Below are 27,932 nucleotides of genomic sequence, written 5' to 3' on the forward strand. Positions count from 1 at the left end.
TTAAATATTGGGTACTTTGTCCCGTGAACAACTATTCATTTCACACATTAAAATAAATGAGGGAGCAAAAATACTAAGGAGGTTTGATTAACCTAATATTGATTTATTTCACAAATTTACATGAAAGAAACGGACATCTTAACAAAGGCAAAAAATGGTATAAAAAGAAAGCAATTCAAAATGATGAAAATTAGTTAGTTAGACACGTGGTCTACAATAATAAAAATCCAAATGGGGTCTGGCACGTGGCCCACGTGACCCAGAGACTATGTTAATCTCAAAACGCAAAAAATTGTATAGAAAAAATATATACACACAATCCCACCGCACACAGTCCGAATAGTGTAATTAGCCAGGTACCCTATCAAGTTAAAATTAGTCTAAGCTAATAAAAAATGGGGGAAAACTAAATGGCCATTGATGTAGTACCTGCACTCCTTTGAAGTTTAGTCCTATGCCCGAGATAGCTGTTGACCTGGTTGTTGCACTAATTGGCACGCTGCACTCTTGCCTGGCTCACCCCAAGAATTCTCACTGTGGCTGCAACTAGGTACACCAGGGACCTCTTCTCAATCTCTCCGACCGGCAGCAACAGGACTCGTTGGTGAGACACGTTTTGGAAGAGAGAGTGGGGTGAGCCAGAATTGGCCGGGTTCAATGACCAGGCAGGTCAGCAGGCCAGGGCAGCTCCTCGTAGAATGGGTTCGACACTACGGTCGAAGAGATCACCTGGCTTCACCTTGCCAAACAAGTGATGGTCATGATGCGCATGGTAATCCATTTGGGTTGCCATATCGGGACTTAAGGACAGGGCAATATATTGTTGAAAGGAGTGCAGAGGAGGCAGGATTTTGTACTAAATACTCAGATAAATCTTGCTGCTCTGAGGGAGGTTATATATACAATAATCCTACCTATTCTGGCTTGCTAAAAATTAATATTTAAAATGATTAACTAGCAATGGACTGGTACGATGGGCATACATCTTAAAATTAACAAACCTTAATTGGTATTGAGAAATATAAGATGCATTAATTCAGCAGTATTGGAATTTATATAAAATGTGCAGTTTATGAATTTAATCTCGACCCATGTAGTTAAGGAAAGAACCAACATACGCCGTGGTTACACTAAGGCCCTCTAACGTGCGTATCTACGCTGTGACGTCACGAACATGGCGTGCGTCACTGTCAACAAGTTTAGATTAGTCCTCCCTATGTTTCGTTAAAGAAAACTAGATGTAGGAGAGAATGTTTAAGGAGTAGCTATAGTATTAGTAGAAGAGAGCTGAAAATACGATTAAAAGAAGAAGAGTGAAGAAAATTCTTCACATGATCTAGGGACATTTCCCCCTTTCATTTTTGCCATGTATAAGTATAATCTTGAAGGGGGGGGATGTACGATATGTTTTCCGGCCATGCGCTGCCGAGCATGCATCTGCATACGCTGTTGCCAGTCAGTCGGCTCTTGAGTATCTTGTAATAAAGTTGGGTCACCAGGACAATGTCTCATTGCAAACCCAACACTTCCAGCTATAGAAAAAAAATGAATATTTATTTAAAAACAATTTGACAGAATAATGAAATTAATAATTTAAGTACTTATTGTCTTATTAGCTTTATATGACATAAAAATATTACTTTCACATCAAAGTCTGCAGTTTTTTGTGATACTAGATAAAAAATACATTCTCTCATAATATTTTTTTTTGTGAATTTTAGAGATAGGTTGTATCTTTGACAGGTAGGGTATTTATTACTCTACCTAATAATACTGATTGATAGAAAGAATTACTAAAGTTACCTTAATTTAAATCCGTACACCTACCCTAACGTCCTCAGAGGCTGTGTAATAGTGTTTTACCCAAATATCTATCAAGTAGGCTTGTGAATTTCCATGAAACTACAGCAATGAATGTTTCAAATATTGGCCTAATTTGTGGTGGTACAATGAATTGACAGATGTGCTTAATTAACCCGTTTACTCTTAGAAAAAAAGGAACTTCTTCCCTTCCCTCAGAGCATTTCGAAGAAGTGGTACTTAATCACGTAACTGTGACGCTGAGGTTCCCCCAAGTTAGCCCAACCCTCCTTCAGTGTTTACACCTGTGGCTATCCTAGTACTCCCCCCCCCATTCCTTCTCTCTCTCTCTCTCTCTCTCTCTCTCTCTCTCTCTCTCTCTCTCTCTCTCTCTCTCTCTCTCTCTCTCTCTCTCTCTCTCATATTTATACGGAATTTCAACAAACATTTTGTTAGGATAAAATTAAAAAATTTACATAAGCAAAAATTTAACTCAAATCTCTATTCTTTAATTATATTTCCCTGAAGACTTTCTCATTTCATGAGTTTTGACAGTGACGATTTAACAGTAAATGAAGAATATGAGACATGAAATGTTAAATACTCTGAATAAACAAGGTAAAACGACAGTGGAGGAGGTCCTGGAGAGAGTGGGGTTCCCCTGCTGTATGGGACTGGAAAAGCAGCCATCAAAGTAAGTAAGTTTTACTTTTTTCAGTAGGTCCTCTCTAGCACCTGCCAACAAGATTCTTTAAAAGTTAAAGTTAAAGTTCCAAGGACATTTTGAGGTAGCTTTTACAGAAGCCACATTCAACCTGTTCCGCTCGTCAGTCCACAGGACATTAGTGAGGGAGGATACACACTCAACATTAGCATTATGTTGAACTAAAATCAGGACAATAAGGGTGTCCCAGAAGGGTCAATGCGGGACAGAGAGCAAAAGGATAAAATCCAGGACGCGTGACAACCCTACTCTTGATATGTTTAATGAAATGTAAGGTGGTAACAATATTTATTTGTGCCTCAAAACGGGATTGTGTGTTCTGATAATTGAAAAGCCTCTAGAATAACATACTCAAGCTCAAAAGATATTAAACATGGTGTCTAAGAGAGAATCAGTGAAAGGTGCAATGGGTGTGAGTGTAAGAAGGAAGGAAGTGAAAGGGGGAAAAGGAGAGGAAGAATATTCAAGAAGAAACCATAGCTGGTCCAAAGGACCGCAGATGGTGCAAAAAAGCGGTAAGATCAAACCAAGAAGATATAGAATGTGATTTGTGTGATGTATGGTTCCATATAGAGGCTGTGGTCAACTAGACAGAAGTGAATTTAAGAGAATTAGTGAATCTAAACATGCCCGATGGTTTTGTAGCAGATGCCAGGGGGGGGGGAGTTTCAAAAACTTGAAGGCAGAAAACAAGAAACTTAGAAAACAGTATGATGAGCTCAGGGATAATTTCATAGGGCTGCAGGATACGGTAGATGAGTTAAAAAAGGAGATTAGGTCCTTGGTGGATAATAATATGATAGGAACAGGTCAGCTGACAAGAGAAGAAGTTAGGGAGGAAGTCAGGGCAGAGATGATAGAAATAAGGGAAAAGGAGAAAAAGAAAAACAATATAGTAATTTTCAATATAAAAGAAAGTACAAAAGTTGATAGTAATGAAAAGCTGAGAGATGATTTTGATATATGTGGGAGTTTGATTAATGTCGAGTTAGGAATGAATGATGTGGAAATTGAAGAAGTGGGTAGGTTAGGCAAACCAAGGGAAGAGAGAGAGAGAGAGAGAGAGAGAGAGAGAGAGAGAGAGAGAGAGAGAGAGAGAGAGAGAGAGAGAGAGAGGGACAAAGACAAAAACCAAGGCCCCTGCTAGTTAAGCTTAAAAGCACTAAGGAAAAATGGGGAGTAATTGCAAGGGGGAAACACCTCAGGAAATCAACAAAAGAGGAGTTGAGACAAGTTTTCATAGCACCTGACCTCACTCTCAGGGAAAGGGAAAAAGAAAGGAAGTTGCTAGAGGAATTGAGAGAGAGAGAGAAAAAAAAAGAAAATGGAGAGCCGGGATGGTACATAAACAGAGGAGAACTATAAACGACAATTTTCGTCAAGAAGCAAACGCAAGCAGAGCGAAGTAGAAAAGGTATAAATTTAGACAAAAAAGTTAGCCAATGTATAAAAATATGCCTGTTAAATATCCAAGCACTAACTAAGCAGACATTAATAGAAGTAGAAAACGAGATGAACACAAATAAAATTCATATATTTTGTTTGACAGAAACGCACCGAAAGATAGATAAAATACAGCTAAGTAAAGGTCTGTTAAAAATAGAAAAAAGAAGGGATTTTAAAGACAAAAAGGGTGGTGGGTTAATGTTAATCTTTAAAAACAATAACATCACTGAAGCAGAGGAAATTGATACAAAACATACCTATATAATAATGGTACAGTGCAAAATCCACAACTTAGTATTCCTGATAATACTGGTATATTTCGCAGCAGGAAATACAGAAGAAGATAGAAAAAGAGATCAAGAATTGAAAGTGGAATGTGAAAAATTAATACAGAAAGCAGGAGAAACAACTCCTTTGCTAGTTATGGGGGATTTTAACGGCCACGTGGGATTTCTGGGACACCAACAAGTAGACAGAAATGGGGAAATGGTGCTAGATTGGATGGGTAACCACAACCTAACACTATTAAATGGAGATGAAAGGTGCTATTGATTTTGTACTTGCAAATAATATGCTATATAAACAATTTAAATGTATGGAAATAGATGAAGATAAAGCAGTATTAGATATATCAGATCAAAACTTAATAACAGCAGAATTGGAAGTAAAAACAAATAGAGAAAATAATTGCAATAAAGTGAAGTGGGAAAAAATTACATATTATAGCAGTGACGCAAAAGATATAGACGAATATGTGAAATCTATAGAGAGAAAACTTGTCAGCAAGGATGTAAAAAATATTGATGAGCTAAACATAATAATGGCAGAAATGAAACAAGAGCATTTGGCTAAAACATATAGGAGAAGGGTAACAAATGAAGGGAAGAACAAAGAACAACCTTGGGTAACCGAGGAAATAAGAAGAAAGATTAAGGAAAGAAAGGAACTTAATCGAAAAAAAGAGAAATGAAAAAGATATTAGGTTAAAACAGAATTAGAAGAAAAATACAATCATAAGAAGAAAGATAGTATAACTTTATATAAGAAAAAGAAGACCAGGGAGATAAGAGATGATAAAAACAATAAACAATGCCAATAAAAGAAGAATTTAAGAAGTCCAAACTGACCACAATGGGTTGCCAAAACTAAAGCAAGGTGTTATCCTATCTAATTTCAAGGTAGAAGGGAATAAAAGTAAAGATTGAGAATCTCCTTACGATATTAATTTATTTAAGGCACAGGTAATATAAACTTATTTTGCTGAGTGAGCAATAAGGAACCAGGAGTAATAATAATAATAATAATAATAACAATAATAATAATAATAATAATAATAATAATAATAATAATAATAATGATAATAATAAGGCTTCTATTAATATTGTTTTCTTAGTAATATTGTGTCTTCTACAGTTCCATCTCTGAAGAAAAACAGAAGAAGAGGAAGAGCAATGTTTGTTTACATTTGAGACGATGGAAGTCTTGAGAAGTTAGAAGTCTAGGAAACCACGATTAAGTTATTTTTTTTAATATATATCAGCTCTATTTTATCCACGTTGAACACAAATATTTCATAATGGTACGGACTACCTAAACTAATAGTTTAGCAATTGTACTTTGTATTTGGCAACTGCCATAAGGTTTAGAGTAGACACTTGTCTATCGTATGAAGACGAATTCCTTCAATAGGTTATTTCGTAAATTAGTTGTTTTTACGTAATATCTTTTGATCATTTGTATGATAGCAGACACCTGTATTTATAATAACGGCCACTTGAATCTATGATAGTGGCTACCTGTATGTATGAAAGCAGCCACATGTATGTATGGTAGCAGTCACCTGTTTATATGATAGCGGCCATCTCTATTTATAATAGCGTCCACCTCTATGTATGATGATGGCCGTGCCCTATACTTATTTTCAACTCTTTCATAAACTTGGTAAATATATATCCATTCACCGTTCTCTGTCCCCACATTATGCATACGTTACCTCCCCAAACTGCCTTTTGACCAGTTCTGAAGAGACCAGCTTGATTCATGAGGCTGGTTAATTTCCTCCTTTAATAATGATAATGATGATGAAATTGAAATTTCCTTCTTTTTTCCTAGTAGTTCGTAAGACATCGCTGTCGCATTACAAAAAACCCTGTCCGTTGTTCTGCAAAACCTCTACTCAAGAACACCACGTGACCTAAACATCCCTACTTAACCTAACCTACAAGTCGTGTCCTTACCTAACGGCTAGACTGCCGTATTCTTCGCCTACCCTGTGTTTGATTTGCAACCCATTTGACTCTTAGCAAGGTAACACAATCATATTTTGTAAAAGGATATCCATTTCACACGTAAAAAGTAAATTTACATTTGTCCCAATGAACTACATTAACATAAATATAGATGTACAGTATATAGGCTACTGTACTTGAATTACTCAAAGTCATTGAAGACGGAATCTTCAGATATGATCTTCTCCCTGTTGGTCAACTTCCTTTTTGTTGTGGGTGAGATGGCCCGGCAATTAGCGAAGAAGAAGAAAAAATGGGGCGTTTATGGTGTTGGGACGGGCAACAATTCCTGGAATCGTGGCACGAGCTACTGTATTATAACACGGCCATAAAACGTGGATTTACCGTTGTTTGTTGATTTTCCATCGTAGTTATAACGCATTTTACCAAAACAATACTTTGAATAAACACCAGAATAATCCACCTGGAGTCCTATCTTATACAAATAAGCTGTAAAATCATTACTCTCGGTAAACTTCACAATCCTTACAATTTTCGAATTAGTCGAATTATAAAACGATTTACAAGTATCCTCACTCTTGCAGTGATGTGTTCCCATTTTCTCGTCTCGGTGGATTAGAATGAGCATCTCAAACCACGCTTGGTGCTCCCAATACCCTGTTTTTAAATTTTGGAAACATCCGATTCTGATTGGATGAAAAAAATAAGCCGAGACTTAAGCATCTCCCTTGGTCAAAGTCTTTGGACATCCTGGTATTTGATACAAGTCGACTTGCTTATAGGAACTTTCTCCCCTGAAAGAACCTAGGGTTTGTATCTGTATCTGTGAAGGAATAAATAGAAATGTTTAAAGTGATTCGTATTTTTCCTAATAATACAACCCTGAGTCCACTCCTTAAGTCATAGGCGAAGGTCGGAAGCGTCTGTGCAGTGTGCTGGCGAGGGGACAGGCTCTCCAGCCACCCGCCAGTGCATTCATTACGAACCCCATTATGAATTCTTTAAAGCCGAGTTCCATCTACACTGAAATCATACTCTTATCAAAGGATTCAGTTTTGCATAGTTAAAAAAAACACAAATATCTTGAAGATTTTGACATTTTTATCAGGTTTTAATTTCCTCCAGAGATTAATCTAGTTAATAATACCATTAACTATGCTTTCAGGTCATGCAGGTCGGCTGAATTTTGATGCCAACGTGTGCAAATTCTCAACAACAGCTTTTCCTCTGGTTAAGGCGGCACGGGCATACTGCCGCAGCTGTATACGTTTGTGAGTCACCATCTGCTCTGCCGCGTGTTTTAGTACATCCTCTTCAATTGGGACCAAAAGTAAAGTCAACTGTATATGCTAAACTATTCAATATTTGTAATGAAATTAGACCTAAGGCTCTCAATATTGGTGATCCATATAGAAATAGCTTGAATGTTCTGAATTCAAATAACAGTTTTTTTAATTTTGATTGGAATGTAGTGTTTCTTGACATTGAATTGTTTAACCTTTTATAACTCTATACAGAGTATACTGTATACAGTTTAATTACTGTACTGTAAGTTTGTAATGGAACGTGATTCGTCCATTATCAATTCGGTCATTTCAGAAAGATAATCCTGCTGGCAGATGTTTCGAAAGCTAGAGACCGCACAAATGTATTTTTATGTGCTGAACGTAGTAAGAATCTTTGACAGTAAGGAAGAGAAAAGCTCTCCCTGCTGAATCAAGATGGAAGGCTACGGGAACTAAGTATCAACACCAAGAATGACAAAAAAGATCTTGCATAGACTCAATTCGGGAAATGTCAAGAATGATGAAAAATTCTTCCGGTGAGTTGTGTACAAAACTTCAGTTGTTCCGTAACCGAAATACAAACCACGCTATTTACAAAGGGTTATTACTTTTAGCGTAGCTGAAATGGCGAGCCATTAGAATTTAACGAGGGTGTATTACCCCCGCGCTAGTTAGCGGGGGGGTAGGGGAGTGGTAGCTAGCTACCCCTCCTCCCCCTCACACACAGGTGAATACTCACTTTCACTTTTGGCTCGGACTGTGACAGACGTCTCTCTGTCTTGGTCCTCGCTTGGCAGCCATTGTCTGTTTTGTCTTTACTTATTCGCTTACTTTTCTTTTACTCAATATATATGTAAACATGTTTTCATGTTTGTATATATATTTGAGTATAGAAATAAGTAAGTTTCCTTTTCAGATGTGTGTGTGTAGTGTACGATATCTACGTGGAGGCCTCGGCAGTTAGGCCACCACGGCCTAATTTTATGGGTTGCGATCGAGTTTGACTTCGGTCTTTCTCTCTCTCTCTCTCTTGAGGTCGTTCACCCTTTTACTATGTTTTACTACGCCCTTGTAGCTTCCTTCCCGTGTGGGTGGGGTTGCTACGCCGTACATTTTGTCTCAATTAGTTTATGAATCTAATTGTAGTTGTTAATTTTTCAGCTTGTAGTACGATTCCTTTCGGGGTTTTCGTTTTTTTTTTTTTTTTTTTTCTTTAGTGTTCATTCATTTTTAAATTACATAATTACATAGTTACATAATTATAATTGTTATAATTCTGTTTTGGTTACAGCTCTCCTTCCGCGAGTGTAAGTGGTTGTGAGGGCACGTGCCTGTTGTGTAATTCTTGTTCCTTTTCCTCGGGATTCCTCTTCGGAGCCTTCCCGGGGGAATGAATGTGTACTAATATTATTTGTTTTATTTTTTTACAGTTACCGATCTAGTTCGTTTCTGTAATATAGCAACGGTGTGAGCTGTCTGGTTGAGTCCTGGGGATTCGGCTGTTGCTGCCTCCCCCCTTGTATTGTCGTCAGGGGCGTGTCTCCTTCTACTGGTAGTACTCCCGTGTCGACGGACAGCTCTCCAGTTCATTTTAGAACAGTCAGGAGGCTTGCCTCCTTGGGCGGATAACTTTCCTTCCGAGGGAAGTTTTTTCCTGTCCAGGCTTGAGCTTTTCCTCTTATGGGGGGTTCTTCTCTTGCCTTTTTTTTCGTGCGACTATGCTCTTGGTGCTGAGCGGTCGCACCTGCAGTTTCGCTCAAGGGGCTGGGCAACTGCAGGAGCTCCTCTTCGGAGGATTGCCCCTTTTAGGTCACTGGCTGACCAGTCTCTTCCACGAAGTGTTTCTCTTTCGTTCGCGAGAGAGTACACTCATAGAGACTCCTCTTCGGAGGTTTCTTCTGTTGCTGTTGCTGTTGGCCTCCCTCGCCGTAAGGCCCTCCGTCCGCCTCGTCGTAAGGGCCTCTCATCTCCCTATAAGGGTGCTTGAGGCGCCTTTTTGAATCTCCGTTTGCAGCCTACAACTTCTTTTTCTCGATCTTCCGTCTTGGTGCAGATGGACAGCAGTCTAATCTCGTCTTCCGACGGGCAACGGTCTTCCCGACGGACAACGGTCTTCCCGACGGACAGCGGTCTTCCGACGGACATCAGTCTCCCGGCGGACAACGATCCCTTCGGGGCAAAGGGTTGCCCCCACGGGGGTTCTTCCCTTGCGTGTCAGGGTTTCCCTGCGCGCCCTTCTGTTCGTCAGCGCTCTCCTGTTCGTCAGCGCTTTCAAGATGATCTTCCCTGCGGTTCCTGTTACGTGCCCTGTGCGCCCACGTTCGCCCTCGCGATCTAGAACTTCGGTTCAGGTCGGGGTCAAGGACTCTTCTTTACGCAGGCTTCCACGCGTAGCCTTCTGCTCGTCAGCGATCATCAGCTCGTCAGCGATCATCAGCTCGTCAGCGATCATCAGCTCGCCAGCGATCGTCAGCTCGTCAGCGATCATCAGCTCGCCAGCGATCTCCGGATCGCCCACGTGTGTTACAGCTGGCACGCCAACGTTCTCCAACACTTCTGAAGGAACATGGTTCGCCAGCTACTAGCTCAACTGCGGATGCTGATCGCCATCGCGCGACCCTCAACTGCAGATGCTGATCGCCATCGCGCGACCCTCAACTGCGGATGCTGATCGCCATCGCGCGACCCTCAACTGCGGATGCTGATCGCCATCGCGCGACCCTCAACTGCAGATGCTGATCGCCATCGTGCGACCCTCAACTGCGGATGCTGATCGCCATCGCGTGACCCTCAACTGCGGATGCTGATCGCCATCGCGCGACCCTCAACTGCGGATGCTGATCGCCATCGCGCGACCCTCAACTGCGCGCCATCGCACAACCCTGAACGATTGCCCGCTTACGCATGCTGCTCCTCATCGCACCACCCTGAACGATCGCCCTCCTGCAGATGCTGATCACCATCGCACCCTTTCACGCGATCATTCACCTGCGCATGCTGCTCGCCATCGCACAACCCTGAACGATTGCCCGCTTACGCATGCTGCTCCTCATCGCACAACCCTGAACGATCGCCCTCTTGCGGATGCTGATCACCATCGCACCCTTTCACGCGATCATTCACCTGCGCATGCTGCTTGCCATCGCACAACCCTGAACGATTGCCCGCTTACGCATGCTGCTCCTCATCGCACCACCCTGAACGATCGCCCTCCTGCAGATGCTGATCACCATCGCACCCTTTCACGCGATCATTCACCTACACATGCTGCTCGCCATCGCACAACCCTGCACGATTGCCCGCTTACGCATGCTGCTCCTCATCGCACAACCCTGAACGCTCGCCCTCTTGCGGATGCTGATCACCATCGCACCCTATCACGCGATCATTCACCTACACATGCTGCTCGCCATCGCTTACCGCCAGCGATCTTCTTCACCTACGCGGCAGCACGATCCCTCGCCGTCACGCCCATTCGCCCGCGCGATCGCGCGCCCGCGCGATCGCTCGCCCGCGCGATCGCTCGCCTGCGCGCCCGCGCGATCGCTCGCCTGCGCGCCCGCGCGATCGCTCGCCTGCGCGCCCGCGCGATCGCTCGCCTGCGCGCCCGCGCGACCGCTCGCCTGCGCGCCCGCGCGACCGCTCGCCTGCGCGCCCGCGCGACCACTCGCCTGTGCGCCCGCGCGACCATTCGCCTTTGCGCGACCGTTCGCCCTCGCGCGACCATAGTTCGCGGCGAATTCCACAGCCGGTGGTAGCAGCAGGGACGCCTGCTCCTAGGCGGCACTCGGGATCACCTCCATCCAAGCACAGGTTGGTAGTGCAGGACGAAGACAGGTCAGTACAGCATTCTTCCCACCTTCTTTTCAGGCAGGAACCGTCGTGTCCTCTCCAAAGGATCGCCCGATCCCTTTCACCTTAGCGAGGATTTCGGACTCTGTGTCCTTGGAGCAGCAGACATGGTTTGATCCGCTGGCACGGGCGTTAATGAGGGTTATGAAACCAGCACTCACCGGCCAGGGTAACAAACCAGCGGCTGTCTCTCCTACGCTGAAGAGAAAGAGAGGAGTGGACTTCGTGGTGACTTCCCCCAGGGCGAAGTTGGTTCCCAAGAGGTCGGTCTCGAGGGTCCCCACTCCTGCACGAGTACTCTCTCCTTCTCCCGCCCTGGAAGGATTTTTTGGCGGGGGGGCTTTCCGTTGAAGATTTCTCCATCGGACAAGGGGTGACTGCTTACCTCTTCCTCTGGGAGCTTACCAGGTTCTTTCCCTCCTCGGTTACGGCCCGAGGTTTGGTTCAAGGAAGCTACAGGAAGATCAAGGGTACTTTCCTCCTCTCGAGCTCAGGCACCTTGGCCTTTCGTCGTTAAGTATCTACTTGCGGACAAGCTCGATGTTGTACCATCTGGACGCACTGACTGAAGGCTTCCTTCGGGTGTCTCATCTGTGGAGGTCAACGACCTCAGACACCCTTCCATCCTTGAGAAGAGTTTTGTCTTTGCCCAAGGACAGAGACTTAAACATCTGCTGTGCGGAGTAAATCGACTTCCGGTTTCACTCCTCCAAGGCGCTTTCTTCCAGACTCTGCAGGGCTCCAGCTCCCTTTTCTTTCAACCACGTCGGCCTAAGTTATCGGCTACGACAACTGGGACAAGGTGTCCAATTGCAGTTTCCTCCTGTCAGGAACAGATGGCACGGGAGACTTCCCCGGGGGAGGGCATAGTCCTAAAAGGAGTTCACGAACTCTAGGATTGCAGGTTTTTTCGCTGGGAGGATGCTTAAGGTTACTCATCCGAATGACAGCTTCCCGATGCCCATTCCCGCACAATCTCTGTGAGTAGCCAAGGATATCGCGCCTGCCGTCTCTGTCAGCGAATTCAGTGTCTCTGAACCTCTATGCCATAGCATCAGCAGAGTTGCCCGGTTGGGCAGAATGATCCATACCTTAGGCGAAGGTCTTCCTTAGGATCATCGACGGCTTCACCCCCGGCCCCCTCAGTCGATCCTTTCTTGTAAGGAAGGATCTGAGAGGGGATGTCCATAGTCGACCTCTCAGCCCTGATCAAGTTTGTCGAACAAACTTCGGCCAGCGTAGACCAGCAGAATCGATCAGACTGGTAACGAGGAGACAGGACTCCTTTAACCCTGGATCGGAAGGACGGGTACTTTCAGTTTCCATTCCATCCATCTTCCAGGGTGCTCGTCGAATTCAGCCTAAACTGCAAGTATTCCTGCTTATGATGCAGTGTGGCTATCCCGCCGTGGCATAGCAGGTGTGTTTCCCCAGAGAACTCTCCCTGCCTTCCTTTTGGCCGCTCAGGTGCAGACTTTCGCCTCCTCTGCTGTTTGGAGGGCTGGTCAACTCCGGTAGGCTCGGGTTTCGACCTTCTTCAGCGCCGGGAAAAGCTTCCGAATGCTGACCATGAGTGTGGGCTCATGGTATTTTGCTTGGAGCCTTCTCTTCCTCTGCCTCAACATCTGGAGTATCTGGCCATGATATTGAGTCAACCGCCTTACCACGTTGGAAACCCCGCTTCTCGTCCGTCCAGCGAGGTTAAGCAACGTCGGTACTTGGATGGGTGACCACCTGGGGACGCCAGATTCTGTTACCACATCCTCCGAGCCTTCCTTTCGGTTGACTGTGGCAAGACTGAGGAGAGTCGCAGTACCTGTTCTCAGTCAAGCAGAGTTTTCAGCCCTACCTTGGAACGTTTCCTAGTTCTTCTTTCCTCATTGACCCGTTTATAGTCCGAACGGTCGCCTCAGGATAAGTTCCATGTGGGGCGATCCAAGTTCCGGTGGCTTCAGGCAATGTTTAACCGGACTCCCTGGCCCTATGGGACCAGCGGAACTATTAAACCTGCAATGGGTGTTGACCTATGGAGCCTCTTGATGGTAGTGGATATTCTCGTCCTTTCCCCACATTCTTGATGCGGTTCTCGGACTCGTCAAAGGAAAGGGGGGGGGGGGGCATGTTCCGGTCCAGGCCTATGGTCAAGACCTGAAGGATACCTCTCCATCATTCAGGCAGGCTTAAGGGCCTTAGTCTGGCCCCTCTTCAGATCCTACCGCTCCTGCCAAGTCGCCCCGTTGCGTGTCGACTTCATGCTAACCAGCAGGGGACGCATTTTCACACCTTCACATCTTGCAGTAGAGATACCGGGATGATTGAGATTCTCTCAATTCCACCATCGGCTCTCTCATTCCAGGCAGGGGAATGTTTCTCTCAGACTATCCGAGCAGAGCCTCATAGAGAGAGTGTACCTAAGGGTCTTTGACCTTGGGTAACCAGCAAGTGCTGGTCTGGGGGACCTGATCGCGACAGCTTGGAACCTCAAGCTTCCGCTAGTTTTCCCCCCAGTCTCAGACCCCGAGACTCTGGCAAGATGCATTCCGGTGATGGTGGGACAACTTCGACGCCTGCGTCTTCCCTCCTTTTTGTCTGCGGACAATGGGTCTCAACAAAACCAGGTTGTCTGTCAACCTTTCAATGGGAGAGCTCCACTGGGACTATGCGCAGAACGGTTTCTGGACCCTCTGCTTCCCCTGACGGAACTCCCGGGAGAGCTTCTCCCACGGCGCAGACTACTCAAGCAACCACACTGCGACATCTCTCCCGAACCGGGGCGTCGCTTCGGCTTCATGCCTGGAGACACTACGCTTCCTCCTCTAGAAGAGACAACCCGCTACAGTCGCGGTACGGAGGTCGCGTCATCTGCGATAGTCATCCACAGGGGTCTCCCAGGCAAAGTGAAGAGTCTAAGGTGGTTGGTGCCGTGGGAGATATACCTCTTCCCGTGAGGCCTCTTCTCCAGCAATAACGGTCTTATTGCCTTTCGGCGGGAGGAAACTCCTTTCCGCTCTTGGCAATGAAGCCTGTCGCTCAGCCTTTCCCTGACCTTCAGGCTTAAAGGAATAACTTTTTCCTGCCCGCTGGATCTATCCTCGCTCATGCGAAGCTACGATCGTCCCTGCCCTAGTCGGAGGAAGACCTCCGACTTGGAGCATGGCTCGGACTTTTAGTCCTTTAAGAGATCTTCTCAAGACCCTTTTACGACAGGCCTCGGATTGTATTCCGCCTTGGGTCTTCTGCTCACTCTGGCCACGGCCAGTGTGTAAGCAATCTTCTTGGTCTCTTACTACTCCCCCCCTTTCTAAGGAAGAGGAGAAGGCAACATTCAGGCTCGCTCCTGAGTTGTTGGCTAGACTCAGAATCTGAGGGTCCCGACCCTTCGGTCCGATTCATTCAAGATTTTGAGTCTCCATTCTGTGTCTGATGTCCCAAGACCTTCTCTTTCTTGCCAGTACAGGAATCGAGAGGTTAGCGCTGGGAACAGCTGCAGTTTGGCCTCAGTTGCAGCCGATTTGGGAACACAAGGAGGACATGGGGGGAGAGTCACCAGTATACCTCTTCAGCCCGGACTCAAGGACATTCATCTCGACCTGTCTTCAGACCCTCCCCCGTCACGTCGCCCTACAGCACGATGTTGGATACATCGCAACGTCCCTCGCCTTCGAGTAATACTACTCTGTGACGCAGGTGCTACAAGCTGGAGTCTGGAAGCGTCTGATGACCTTCGCAGCCCGCTTCCTGCAGGGCGTGACCCACAGGAGTCTCGATACGTTTTCTATCGCTCTGTGGTGGCTACACAACAGCTGGTCTAACCTCAGGCTCCTTTTTGGACAGGTAGCAGAAGGTTGAGGGCATTGTTATCAGGTTTTAGTCTGCATGAACGAAAGAAGTATGTCTGGCCCTTACTTCTTTCTTCATCATCCCCTCTACGGGGAAGCAGCATCCTGGTCTCTGCATAGCTGACCTCGAACCTCTGCAGGTAAACCATGCTTCCTTGTGTTCCGAGTATTGAGTCAATACTGTCGCGTCCCCCATACCCTGACGAGGTGGTATTGGGAACGTCCTAACCCAGAGTTCCTTCTGGAACTCCAGGTCAACTGCCTAGGACGGGTCACACTTCTTCCTTCACACACAAGCTTACGTAGGCCACATGGTTCCTTGCGGTGCAAGGAACTTGTGAGGTGCAGGGACTCCTTTTCTCGAGTGCGACTCACTCGGATTCTGAGTCCCCGGGTAAAGCCAAAGCCAGTATGGCTGGGGACTTTCCACCCTTCCTAAGGGATAAGTCACCCTTTGTAAATAGCGTGGTTTGTATTTCGGTTACGGAACAAATGACAAATTCGAAGATAATTTGTATTTTTCCTAACCATACAAACCTTAGCTATTTACACATATTTGCCCGCCAGCCCTGTCCCCCAAGACAAGTCCTACCTCTAAGTGAAAGTGAGTATTCACCTGTGTGTGAGGGGGAGGAGGGGTAGCTAGCTACCACTCCCCTACCCCCCCGCTAACTAGCGCGGGGGTAATACACCCTCGTTAAATTCTAATGGCTCGCCATTTCAGCTACGCTAAAAGTAATAACCCTTTGTAAATAGCTAAGGTTTGTATGGTTAGGAAAAATACAAATTATCTTCGAATTTGTCATTTTAAAGCAATGCAGTCGTACAGTATCTTGGTTTACGAGTTTTCCCATAAAAAATAAAGAAAATTCACATAAATAAACATATGTCATCAGATTTAAAGGTTTCGTAATGTAAATTATCGACAATTTATAACCCCTATCGTCAGAAATAAGTAGAAGATTAGAAATCACAATGAAAAGTAGAAATAGCTGACAAATTAACTCACACTTCCGTACCTTTGGTTGGTGTGAGATGAGAATGACCTTCACTATCACTTACTGAATCATTTGATTTATCCTTTTTTCTTCTCATTCAATTTTTATAAGGAACCTTTTTAGAGACGATTATTTTTGCTCTTACTTTAAAACGTCATGAACATGGAGTAAGAAGAACGTGAACACTGCATGGATGGTGTATGGGCACCATTTGACTGCTTTCATTTTAGTCTTCTCATTGTTTATCCACATAACATTCCCATACGGTTTGAAATCTTTTCTCACAGATCAAAACAATTCCCATAAACCAAGTTGAGTTTGTAGACTCGTATTCAAAGTTACTCCTAAACCGAGTTACTTCTGTACTGTACTTTATTTCATATTTGTCCTGACCTATATACAACTATATACAAACCCTTTTGCTCTTTATAGTGGAGATGTATTTTAAAAGCAGCTGAAATCAGCCATAAGAATTGTAACGAGGTGTAACTACCCACTGCTAGTCAGCAGGGTGGGGCAGACCAGCTACCCTTGTCACGCCCATACTGGTAATATTACAGTGTACATCACTTTATTGTGGCTCGGTAGAAAGTAGACGTTCCGTGTCTCTCTCATTAATCTTAATAAACTGGCCTTTGACTTGATCAATTGACCCTGGACTTCCCTTAGCTGTGGATACTATAGCTTTTAGTGAAGCAGCAGTGCCCTCCACCGGGAGAGTCTCTCTCCTTGCCACCTGCGGCAACTCCTGCCTTCCTTCAGACATTCAGGTCTCCCTGTTTAAAGAATGGCTTCCTAGAGTAATACAATTGGAGGCATAGTAGCAGCGCGCACAGTCTCCCCACGGGTTAACCACTGTGTTCCCCTCCGAGGCTCTGGAGGTAATGCACTGATAGAGTTCTCGTGCCCTTAGCTGCAGCTCTTTCTGCTTTTTGTTCGCTTTCTTTCCTGCAGCTCTGGCGTAAGAACGAGAGCAGTTGCAGACTGGTTCCCTTCAGGGCTACCACTTGGGGGATATTTTTGGGGTTATCCCAGAAACTAACGCAGGGTACATTTCTCTGGCATCGCTCGATGCCGACCTTCAACTTGAGCTTAAGCTCGTTGACGGGAAGCAGAGAGCACTGCTTGGAGGTCCACCTCCATGTGTCGGGCATCCTTCCCGTTCGTGGTAAAGACATCCTTCCCCACTAGGAGGTATCAGGCAGCTATCTCATCCCTGGGAAAGGCGTCCTTGCGGGTGCTTCCACAAGTGTGTGCTCGATTCGTCCTTGCCTCGCTCTTGTTCTTCAGAGCATAGCTTCTTGGAGCTAGACGGCGATGTAGTAATTTGCAGACTGTGGCCGGGAGTAGCACGCAGACTATTTAGTGTCAGAATGTCGACCACACACTAACTTCACACTACATAAAAGATATGGGGGAATGCCCCCAGATTTGGGCAAAAGGGAAACAATCAGGAAAGAATGGGTCACTGGGCACCATCCATTGATTTTATTTCAAAATGAGAAAAGATAGATAGAAAAAAGTTTTGTTTACTAATTTGAAAAAAAAATAGTAGTTACTGAAAATTAAGTAACACAAAAGACACACTTGTCTATGGGCTTTGCATATCGGTACATCTCAGGAAGCAAACATTGTCTGCCCTTAAGGACTACAGTAAACAGAATGTCAACATACCACCTACATTGTTTGCCAAAATGGAGTAAACAATGTCAACATGTCAACCACATTATTTTAAAAAGGCATCTAACACAACTAAATTTTCCCTCGCTTACCCATGCGAGTCCAAAGTCCCATAATTCCCGCTTTTCTTTTTCAAAATAATATTCTCTATTGAGACCTGTGCAACGAGAAAACTTCTTATGTCTACTACTCTTTCCGCAGGTGGCGTAGCAGAAGTCCTGGGGGTTCTAGCATCAGTTAAATCTTTAGTACCTTCTTTGCGGATGGAACACCATCAATAACCAAAGAAGGCCACGACCTTCTATCAATGTTTGTTGGATTTACACTGAGGGCAGGAGTAGCATTCACATGTATTTCCCTCCACCTAGAAGGAGTCTGGACGGAAGGGGTTTCCTTCTCAGAGCTGCAGGTGATAGCTGACTTCTGGACGGGTGACCTGTTGCTCACACTGCGCGACATGGTGGTTAGCCGAGCCACAGGGCAAGCACAGGTTGAGCCGTCTGCGACACTCATTCACGATGTGCCCTGGTTTCTCGCACCAAGTACAGTACCTCCTCTGGAATTGAGGAGACCTATCCGGGATGCGCATTGATGACAGGCCCACTTCCACAGATGCAGGCTTCGGGACAGGTCGAGGAGGTGTACGTGGGTAGACTCGCTCGGGTGCAGGTGAAGTTTGGAGGCAGCCATGTCACCCCTGTTAGCATCCGAGCTGCGCCATGACTGTCCCACACAACTAATGGCCAAGTCCTCTGCCATCTGGCTTTGCTGACAGGTTGCCTCAACAAGAACACCCAACAGGTGTAGGGCATCCTGCCAAGTGGCCTGATGGCCGGCAGAGATGTTGATGGTGGCCAGAAATTGTTCCAGTCAACTCGCAGCTTTTCTTTGAATCGTTTACGTCACAGCTCTTTCCGGTCTAGCTTACGTCGAGAATATGCTGACTTACACAAAGAGGCCAATGTCATGGCATAAATTTTCAACAGCAATGGGGTTAGGTGGCTGCTCGCAACTCCTGCCCCTTGCCGTTGTACCCCAGGGTACAAGATGGTGATGCTTGCTTGCGTCTCCCATAGTACCCCCAAGGCACGAGTCTCACGAGCAATTTCCCTTTGGGGTCATCTATGAGTCTTGTAAGCTATGACGTTGTAACACTTCAGGGTTATTGCGTACATCGTGTCCGTTGGGCACAACAAAGCTCATAGAGATTTGTGAGGCCAAGCCCTTCGGGACCTGGGCCTCTGAGTTTTGACCTCTCACAAGGGAAAACCTGCCCTTCTTCTAGTTCAGCACAACCTTATTCTTCTCCTTGTGAGCAAATACCTTCTCTGGTAGGAGGGCATAAGCACCTTGCTGCTTCATGATGCATCAGCCTGTGTTAGCAAAGACACTAGTCTCACAGAGAAGTCATGCGCATTGTTGCACACCCATCCAACGAGGGCCTCTGTCTAACGAAGGTTTGCTTGCAACCCAGGTTAATCGCCATATTACTCATAGTGAATTGGCGGGTCCCTACTCATCAGCCCGCAGAGCTTCAGTTTTGCTGTTGTCTCAAGTACATGTGAATAACTTTGGCAAGTTTTAAAAGAAGCAACCTGTGGTTCGCATTGTTATAGGCTGCTGTTAGGTCATAGAATATTATCCTTGTGATTTTCCCAAGCTCAGAGCCATCCTCAATATACTGAGTGAGGTTAAGTACCTGAAAGCAGCAGGATCTTCCTGCCTGGAAGCCAGCCTGCTCTGGTGTCAGTTGATCTTCGACTGTGGGAGGTAGTGGGACCATCGTCACCTGTTCGTACAGCTTATATAAGGTGCAGAGGAGAGATACTGGCCAATAACTCTTAGGGATCATTGGGTCTTTGCCAGGTTTTAGCAAGGCCACAACTTTAGCTTCTCTCCATAGTTTTGGGATCTTGAATGTTCTTGCAAAGTTGTTAAGAAGTACTAATGCTCATGATTTATTCCTGTTGCCAAAGTGCAGCATTATCTCAAATGTAATGTCATCCAGACCAGCAGCTTTTCCAGGTTTATGGTGTTTCATGGCTTCCTGGAGTTCTTCAACAGTGAGTGGTTTCATCTCGTTATTCTCTTGCATTTCATTCTTCATTCTTTTGTGATATCTTCGTTCTTTGTCATATGGCATTCCATTAAGTAAGAGTTGTTTTGCGCCTGCATTGGGTGTTACAGTAGCTATTCTCGTTTGGGGGTTCTTACCCAAGTTCAGTTGACTGATTGTTTTCCATGCTTTCTTACTGTTCTAAGTCATATCTGTGCTGGTTATCAGTTCTTGCCATCTCGCCTTTTTCTCATTGGCTACAGAGACTAATAAAAGTTCTAGTTCAGTGCTGTTTTAGACAGACGGCTCTGAATTGTACTGTTGAGCGGGTTGGGCTTATACCACCCACCAGTTAATGAATTTTAAGAGCCGAGTTCCAAAGTCTCAGGTTTGTTTGATTAAAAGAAAACGGTTCGCTCAAAATCAATTTTTGGGTGAGATAGCCATGTCGTCCTGATGGAAGGTTCCTTTAAGTAGCTCCCTAGGGTATATTTGACTACTGTACAGTGATATTCCCAGAGAATTTAACTTGAGATCTCCAGAATTCTAACTCCTGGCACGAATATCCTTAAAGTTTCCTTTAAGGATATCGCATAATATCAGGGGACGTATTCTTGACACGCCACATAGCAATCTGCACCCCGCATAGCGTTTACACTTTGAGGGGGAAAAGTGGCAAAATAAAAGAGGAGCCGTTAATATGGTTCCCTTCCTCCGTTACTGTTTGAGTACTCAGATGGCGGCACCATCGCTGCCATCTTTATTCCTTTAAGCGTTGAGCCGGTACTACAGATACAGTTTGTTCCAGCACGGAGTACTTACCTCGAACTACTTTCTTAAGAGGATCTGGGATCTCCCCCTCTCTCCGTTACCTTGTCGGGGCGCTCCGGGGCGGAAGGATACTCGCCCTGGGGCGACCCGGGGTCAGCACGTGAGGCTGCGCGTGTTAGATCGTCAGTAAGCATCTGGTCGCGGCGTAGATAACATCTCGCCGCTCTCTCTCTCTTATCCCGTCCGATCACCTTGTGTACCACGTGTTCCTTTGTGCTCTCCATTCCTTGTGCTCCCACGTGTTCCCGTGTGTTCCTTCCCTTGTGTATCACGTGTCTGTGTTATCTCCCTCACCTTTCCCTTGTGTTCTTGTGTCGTTTGCGTGTCGCTTTCCGCTATGGAATCCCAGCGTCGCTGTCCCGGGCCCCAAGCTGGTAAGTCTTGTGGAGCCTGGCTCTCTAAGCCCGAGGTCGACCCACACAGGCTGTGCTCCTCGTGTTGGGGGAATAAGTGTTCACCTTCCTCCACGTGCCAGGAGTGCGAGTCTTGGCCGGAGATGCAGTGGACCTTGTTCTCCAAAAAGAAGAAGAAGGCATCCAAGAAATTGCTGAAGAAGCCATGCTTTTCCTCGCTGCGTATGTTGCCCTCAGCGCAGTTGGAAAGAGGTTCTCCTTCTCCTTCCCCTACCCAGAGTAGGGGACGATGTAAGCCCGTTGCGGGAAACAGCCCATTGCCGTTCCCCATGAGTCTGATGTCGGGGAATCTGTGGAAAAGGGGCCTACGCAGATGAGAGGGGAGTCTGCTAGTGTGGCGGAAGTATGTGTTGTAGACGATGGTCTGGTGCCTGCAGGACCCGTCTCAGGTGAAGACCCGGTGAGGGAGAATCCCAAATCGGCTCCTACCCCCACATCGTGGCAAGGTTTTTCAGGTTCAGCGGGTCCTGGGGGTAGTCGGGACAAAGAAAGGCGGCCCATGTGTTCATCCGATCCCGACTCCGTTGTGTGGACGGCGCCTAGGACGCCCGTGATGAATGGGGAGGAGTTCGAAGGGTGGTTCGCCTCTCGGCCCGCTATCCGCTCACCCCCGGCCCCCTCAGCTACGCTTCCGCCGGACTTCATGGAACCCTCGACCCCGAGATCCAGACCAAGGACCCCTAGGAGGCTCGTCATTGAGACATACGACTCGGCGAGCTCTTATTCTTCAGACGATTATTCTTCCTACGATTCCTACTCTTCGGCTAGTTCCAGCGGACGTGACTCCAGGAGGAAGAGGAAGCTGTCCAGGAGGAGGAGACCGAGCTCACACGCCATCCTGGCCAGGAATAGGTCGAAGTCCTCGAGGAGGAGGTACAGGAGGAGGAGCTCCCCGAGGAAAAGGTATATCACGGTGGTTCGCCACCGCCGTGAATCCAGCAAGAAGGTCGCTGCTCCAGTGCCTACTTCGGTAGCTGCGGGAGCCGCTTCCGTAACCTTGCACAGTGTCTCTTCGGCCCCATCTTGTCGGGTGCGGCCGTTGGTACACTTTCAGTTGCCCCGACCTAGTAAGTCGGCGGCTCCACCCATGTGTCGGGAACTTCCGCTGGTTGGACCCAGTAGCTCAACTTCATCACCTTTCATCACAGCGGCTCCGGCCAAGTTCCAAGATACGCCGCTGTCGCAACCATCGACTAGCACCGCCCGGGTTACCCTGGGAGGAGGTAGACCCATGACGGCTACCTCCGCCCCGGCGGCTTTACCTGCGACGGAGGCGCCCGCTCCATCGCTCCGCCAGGAGGAGAGGGATGCCTCCGCTCCCACGGATCCCTCCATGATCGATGAGCTTTCCGACACGGAGGTACAGATTGTAGACGAATTTCTGGGAGCGGGCGAGGGTTCCCCGGACGAGGTCTTGTCCTACTGTAAGGTTTTGGCACTTATCCGGCGGCACCACAGTTTGGATGAACCTCAACCAGAAGCGGAGCAAGCTTGGCTCTCAGGTCTGGGCAAGATGGTGGACAATCCTGTCCAGCAGAAACCTTCTCTGACTCTACCGTTAGCTCCCGATGTTGCCCTGGGGATGGAGCATGTGGACCGTTTTGTTGCAGGCCCGAAGAACTCGTTGAGGGCACAGGGTTCCTCCAAGCTCCTGCCGTGTCTTAGGATCCAGAAGAAATTTTATGTGCCCGACGGGCGTCACTCTGGGCCCCGCACGGTGGAGGAAGCGGTCGCTACCCTGAACCAGGGCAATCCGGACGAGCTTAGCCTGAACGCACCGGTGGTCTTCTCGCAAGCGGAGGCTGCCATGATGGAGGACACGTCTCAGGATATCGTAAACGTCACTTCTTGGTTGGACTGGTAGGGGTGCACCCTAGCAGGCTTCCAGCTAGCTCACAACCTGTCAGTCCCCGAGAATCAATCACTCTTACAGGAACTGATCCGCTTGGGGGGCAAGGCCATGAAGTTCCTAACTTTTCAGTCCCTTACCCAGATGGACAATTGGGTTCTGAGGAGAAGGGACAATGTTTTGTACAGGTTGCCCCGTAGACTCCCTGAGAGGGAATCTAAGTTCCTGAGAAACTCTCCCGTTTGGTGTGAGACGGTGTTCCCCCTACAAACAGTGACTGAGATGATGGAGAGGGTCAGCAGGATGAAGGTTACAACCGAACCCAGACAGCAGTTGGCAAGACGGCCCCTGGTGAAAAGAGCCACTACAGATGGGGCCTACCCACCTACGCCCCCAGCTAGGCAGGAAGCTTCTACCTCTTCTTGGCACCAGTCCCCTCGGCCCTCCAGAAGGAGTGGTGCCCAACGTCAGGCCTCCTTTAGGCCAAAGTTCACAGGCTCAAGGAGAGGCCGTTCCGTCCGTCTCCTTAGGAGGAGATAGGAAGAGAGGCCCCCTACACCTTCCCACACCTCAGGTGGGGGGATGCCTCAAACACTATTGGCAAGCATGGCGGGACAATGGAGCGGATCCGTGGACGGTGACGGTCCTCAGGGAGGGATACAGGATTCCCTTCTTGTCAGATATGCCCCCGTTGATTCCCGAACACTGGGCAGAGTGTCTCGCGCCCAAGGACTCAGAGAAGAGGACAGCCCTACAAGCAGAAGTGGAAGCCATGTTGGACAAGGGAGCCCTGCAACCAGTTCACGAGCCTTCCCCAGGTTTCTACAGCAGGCTCTTCCTGGTGGAGAAGGCGACGGGAGGTTGGAGGCCAGTCATCGACCTCTCGGCCCTCAACAAGTTCATCAAGAAGACTCCCTTCTAAAGGGACACGCCGAAGTCAGTATTGGCAGCCTTGAGAGAAGGGGATTTCATGATGTCCCTGGATCTCAAGGATGCTTGCTTTCAGATTCCCGTTCACCCCTCCAGCAGGAAGTTCCTCAGAGTAAGGTGGGGCGCTCAGACTCTGCAGTTCAAGACTTTCTGCTTAGGTCTTTCGACGGCTCCACAGGTCTTCACGAGGGTGTTCGCCCTAGTTTCGGTCTGGGCACACAAGCAGGGCATCAGACTGATCAGGTACCTCGACGACTGGTTGCTTCTTTCAGCCTCAGAGGCAGACTTAAAGTTTCAAGGTTCTCTGCTGTTGCAGTTCTGCAAGGACCTCGGGATCACGATCAACCTCGAGAAGTCCCAGTTAGTCCCCACCACCAGGATGACGTACCTGGGGATGGTACTGGACTCCCAGCTAACAAGAGCCTTCCCCCCCCCCAGGAGAGGTTGAACAATCTAGACCAAGTGATTCGCCCGTTCCTAGCTGGCACTCCGGTGAGGGCCAAGGATTGGCAGAGGCTAGTGGGTCACCTAGTCTCGTTGGAAAAATTAGTTCCACAGGCCAGGCTCAAATTAAGACCGATCCAGTGGAACCTAAAGGATCTCTGGTCAGCGGAGGAGTCCCCGCAGAAGATAGTTCCGGTATCCCCCTCCTCCAGGGACACTCTTCTCTGGTGGTCCGACAGGAGTCACATGTTAAAGGGAATTCCGGTCGGCTCCGTTCGGCGCCGCTCCCCCGGAGATGCTGCTCTTCATGGACGCATCGAAGGAGGGGTGGGGAGCGCATCTCCTTGAGGAAACAGCAGAGGGGAAATGGTCAGAGGAGGAAAAGGCCCGGTACAATACATCAATTTCCTGGAGCTCATGGCAGTACGGAACGAAACGCCCTGGCGTAATTCCCCCGTCTCCTCCGGGGGAACTCGGTGGCACTCATGTGCGACAACGCCACAGTGATGGCATACATCAAAAAGCAGGGAGGCTTAAGGTCAAGGGAATTGTGTGACCTCACAGCTCAGATCCTGGAATGGGCCGAAAGGAACCACATTCAGTTAACAGCCAGGTTCATTCCAGGAAAAAGGAACGTCCTGGCAGACGTACTCAGCAGGACAGGACTGGTGGTGGGGTCAGAATGGTCTCTGCACCCCCAGGTGGCACAAGAAGTTCTCCGGTGTTGGGGCTCCCCGGTGATAGACCTGTTCGCCACAAGACTCAACACCAAACTCCCCGTATTCTGCTCCCCAGTACCAGATCCGACAGCAGCGTTCGAGGACGCCTTCCAGCACTCATGGGACGGTCTCGACGTCTACGCATTTCCCCCCTTCGGGATCATCAGGCAGGTTCTCAACAGGCTGAGACAAGCCAAGTCCGCAAAGATGACTTTGGTAGTGCCCTGGTGGCCAGAGAGGGAGTGGTTCACGGATCTTCAGGGCCTGGCCACCCTTCCTTCTTGGCCCCTGCCGACAAGAGAAGACCTTCTAAGTCAGCCTCACTTCCAAAGGCTACACGAAAACCCCCAAGGCCTGAAGCTTCACGCTTGGAGGTTATCAAGTGACTGCTAAGGAGGGAAGGCTTCTCAGACAAGACTGCTGACAGGATGTCGGGATATTTCCGGAAATCCTCATGCTTCGTATACCAAGCTAAGTGGGCAACGTTCGTTAGGTGGTGTGCTACTCAGAATCTGTGGCCCTTAGACGCTTCGGTCTACAATATCGCAGACTTCCTAGTCCATATACGGGATGACAAGGGAGTATCCATTCCAGCCATCAAAGAAGTCCGTGCGGCACTGGGTTAGGTTTTCCAACTCAAGGGCATCAATCTAGGCACTTCCCGCCACATCTCCATGCTGATCAGAACTTTTGAACAAACTTGTGACCCCCGCTCCTCGAGGGTCCCCCAGTGGGATGTGGCCAAGGTTCTTAGGGCTCTCTCGAGCCCCCCCCCTTCGAACCGCTTAAAGACATTTTGGACAAGGACATCACCCTCAAGGCAGTCTTCTTGTTAGCCCTTGCCTCGGCCAAACGGGTTAGCGAGCTCCATGGGTTGTCCTTCGAGGTTTCACACTCGAAAGGGTGGAAGGACATGTTAAGTTCCTACCAGAGTTCGTGGCGAAGACCCAGAACCCTGCAGTTGCGGATCCCAGGTTCGAAGAAATCTCCATCCCAGCGATTCCGCGCTCGGACAACCCGGAAGACCTGCGTTTGTGCCCGGTAAGAACTATCAGGAAATGCCTCGGTAGGACATCCAAACTCAGACCGGCCATCAAGAGTTTGTTCGTTTCCACAGTTCCAGTCAAGAAGGCGGTGTCCAAAAATACCATATCCTTCTGGCTTAGGCAGGCTATAAAGAGGGCCTACGAGAGTGATGGCTCCATGGTGCCTGGGACCCCGAGACCACATGATATTAGGGGCCTTAGCACATCCTTGGATGGCGGTGGGCCAAATCTTAAGGGCAGGCACTTGGGCTAGACAGTCCACGTTTACAGCCCATTACCTGAAAGACTCTACGAGAAAGTCCCTGGATGCTTTCTCCATTGGGCCGGTCATTTCGGCCATGCAACAAGTTTAGTGGTTTGGGCCCCGGGTAGCCCGTGGGAAGTAATCGTAAATGACACAGGTTCCTCCTTACTCTCCCCCCTTCCTTGCTACCCCCCTTTCCTTTATCCCATCCTTTTTCATATCCCCCTTCCAGGTGAGAGGGGTACATTGAGGCACACCATGTCTGGATTATAATTAAAGGTGAGTTGTACATAAGGTAGACTTTTGCGTGCTTTCCCCTACTCTCCTACCTCTCCCTGGACAATCTAGACCTAGCCTCCTATCTAGGTCATGGGCCCCAGGATGTTTCGAAATATTCCGAACTGTAAGCCACTCCCTCCTCCTAAAGTATAAGTCTCCTAAGAAAGTAGTTTGAGGTAAATACTGTTAGGAAAAATACAAATTACTTAAAATTTGTGATATTCATAGAATTAATCCTTAAAATCTGTGGGCCAATTTGGCCTTTTTTTCTTTTCTTCCTCTTGATCAAAGATGTTTTGTGAAAGAATATTTGACTTTTATGTTGTATTTATATTTTGTGATTAAAGAGACTATGCATTGTGTAGACACGCTTTGGTTTTTTTTTTATTTTGATAATGTCAACTCATACATATGTTTCTCTTTCAGAAGACAAGGGTCATGACCCTGATCTGTACAGCGGTCACATATCGTCACTGTCCATTTGTTTTGAGGATGAGGAGGGGGTTGGATATGATGATGAATTATCCGTTCATCTTGGCCTCAAGGATTCTCCTCTGGGAGCAGTGTGGACTTGATCCACATCTTATCCAATGAAAGGTAAATTCAAAAGTAAATGTTATATGAAGGGTAGATTTTTTATATCAAGAATTCATGAAGTATTGCTGGTATGGAGTTTCTGCTAGGAGTAGCCATAGTTAGTAACAGTGTCTCTGTTCCTATGCTGATATAAACTCTTCATCATTTAATTAAGAGAATGTCTTCAGCTTGGCTGAAATAGCCTCTGAGTCATTAACAAGTATCACGTCACTCATTTCTTCGACAGCAACCAGTATGTACGTATGTACTGTCTCTGCTCTCATCTTCCTACTGCTGGACCTTTCCTTACTTTCTTTTGTGATAAGTATTGGGTTTTCTCTTGTAGCTATGTATTACCCCTCTCTCTGTGAGAGTGGAAACACACCGAAAGGTAAGCATTTGGCGAAGAGACTTTAATTCCTTTGAAGATACAAACCTTTGGTTCTCAATCTGTTGTGTACCTTTGCTAAGGGCGTGACTTACAGTTCCCCTTCTGAGGAGTTCGTTCACGTTCTTCCTATCAGGAAGAGAGTCAAGTTCTTGAACCGTAACTCAACTCTTGCTCTGTGGTAGTGCTCCTTCGTGAGGGACTTACTCGTTTTTGTCTGAATGTTCAATCGTTCCTACCTGCCTGTTTTGAAGTTATTGTCTGGCTGGTGTGCTTGACACCG

General features: G+C 47.2%; 2 long non-coding RNA genes across 3 annotated transcripts in view; one reads left to right on the forward strand and one right to left on the reverse strand.

Moving 5' to 3' along the window:
- The window catches only part of LOC137633938 (uncharacterized), a 203,624-nt gene that overhangs the window by 124,033 nt on the left and 51,659 nt on the right, over nucleotides 1-27,932 (reverse strand). The window lies entirely within an intron of this gene.
- Nucleotides 5,440-27,242, forward strand: LOC137634020 (uncharacterized). Of its 2 annotated transcripts, none has more exons than XR_011042425.1 (4): nucleotides 5,440-5,549; nucleotides 7,385-7,549; nucleotides 7,819-8,041; nucleotides 27,112-27,242. It is a non-coding gene; the product is annotated as an uncharacterized lncRNA (long non-coding RNA). The 2 variants fall into 2 exon arrangements; XR_011042426.1 differs by having other exon boundaries at nucleotides 27,115-27,230.

This window comes from Palaemon carinicauda, chromosome 43 (assembly GCF_036898095.1).
Source record: "Palaemon carinicauda isolate YSFRI2023 chromosome 43, ASM3689809v2, whole genome shotgun sequence".
NCBI lineage: Eukaryota > Metazoa > Arthropoda > Malacostraca > Decapoda > Palaemonidae > Palaemon > Palaemon carinicauda.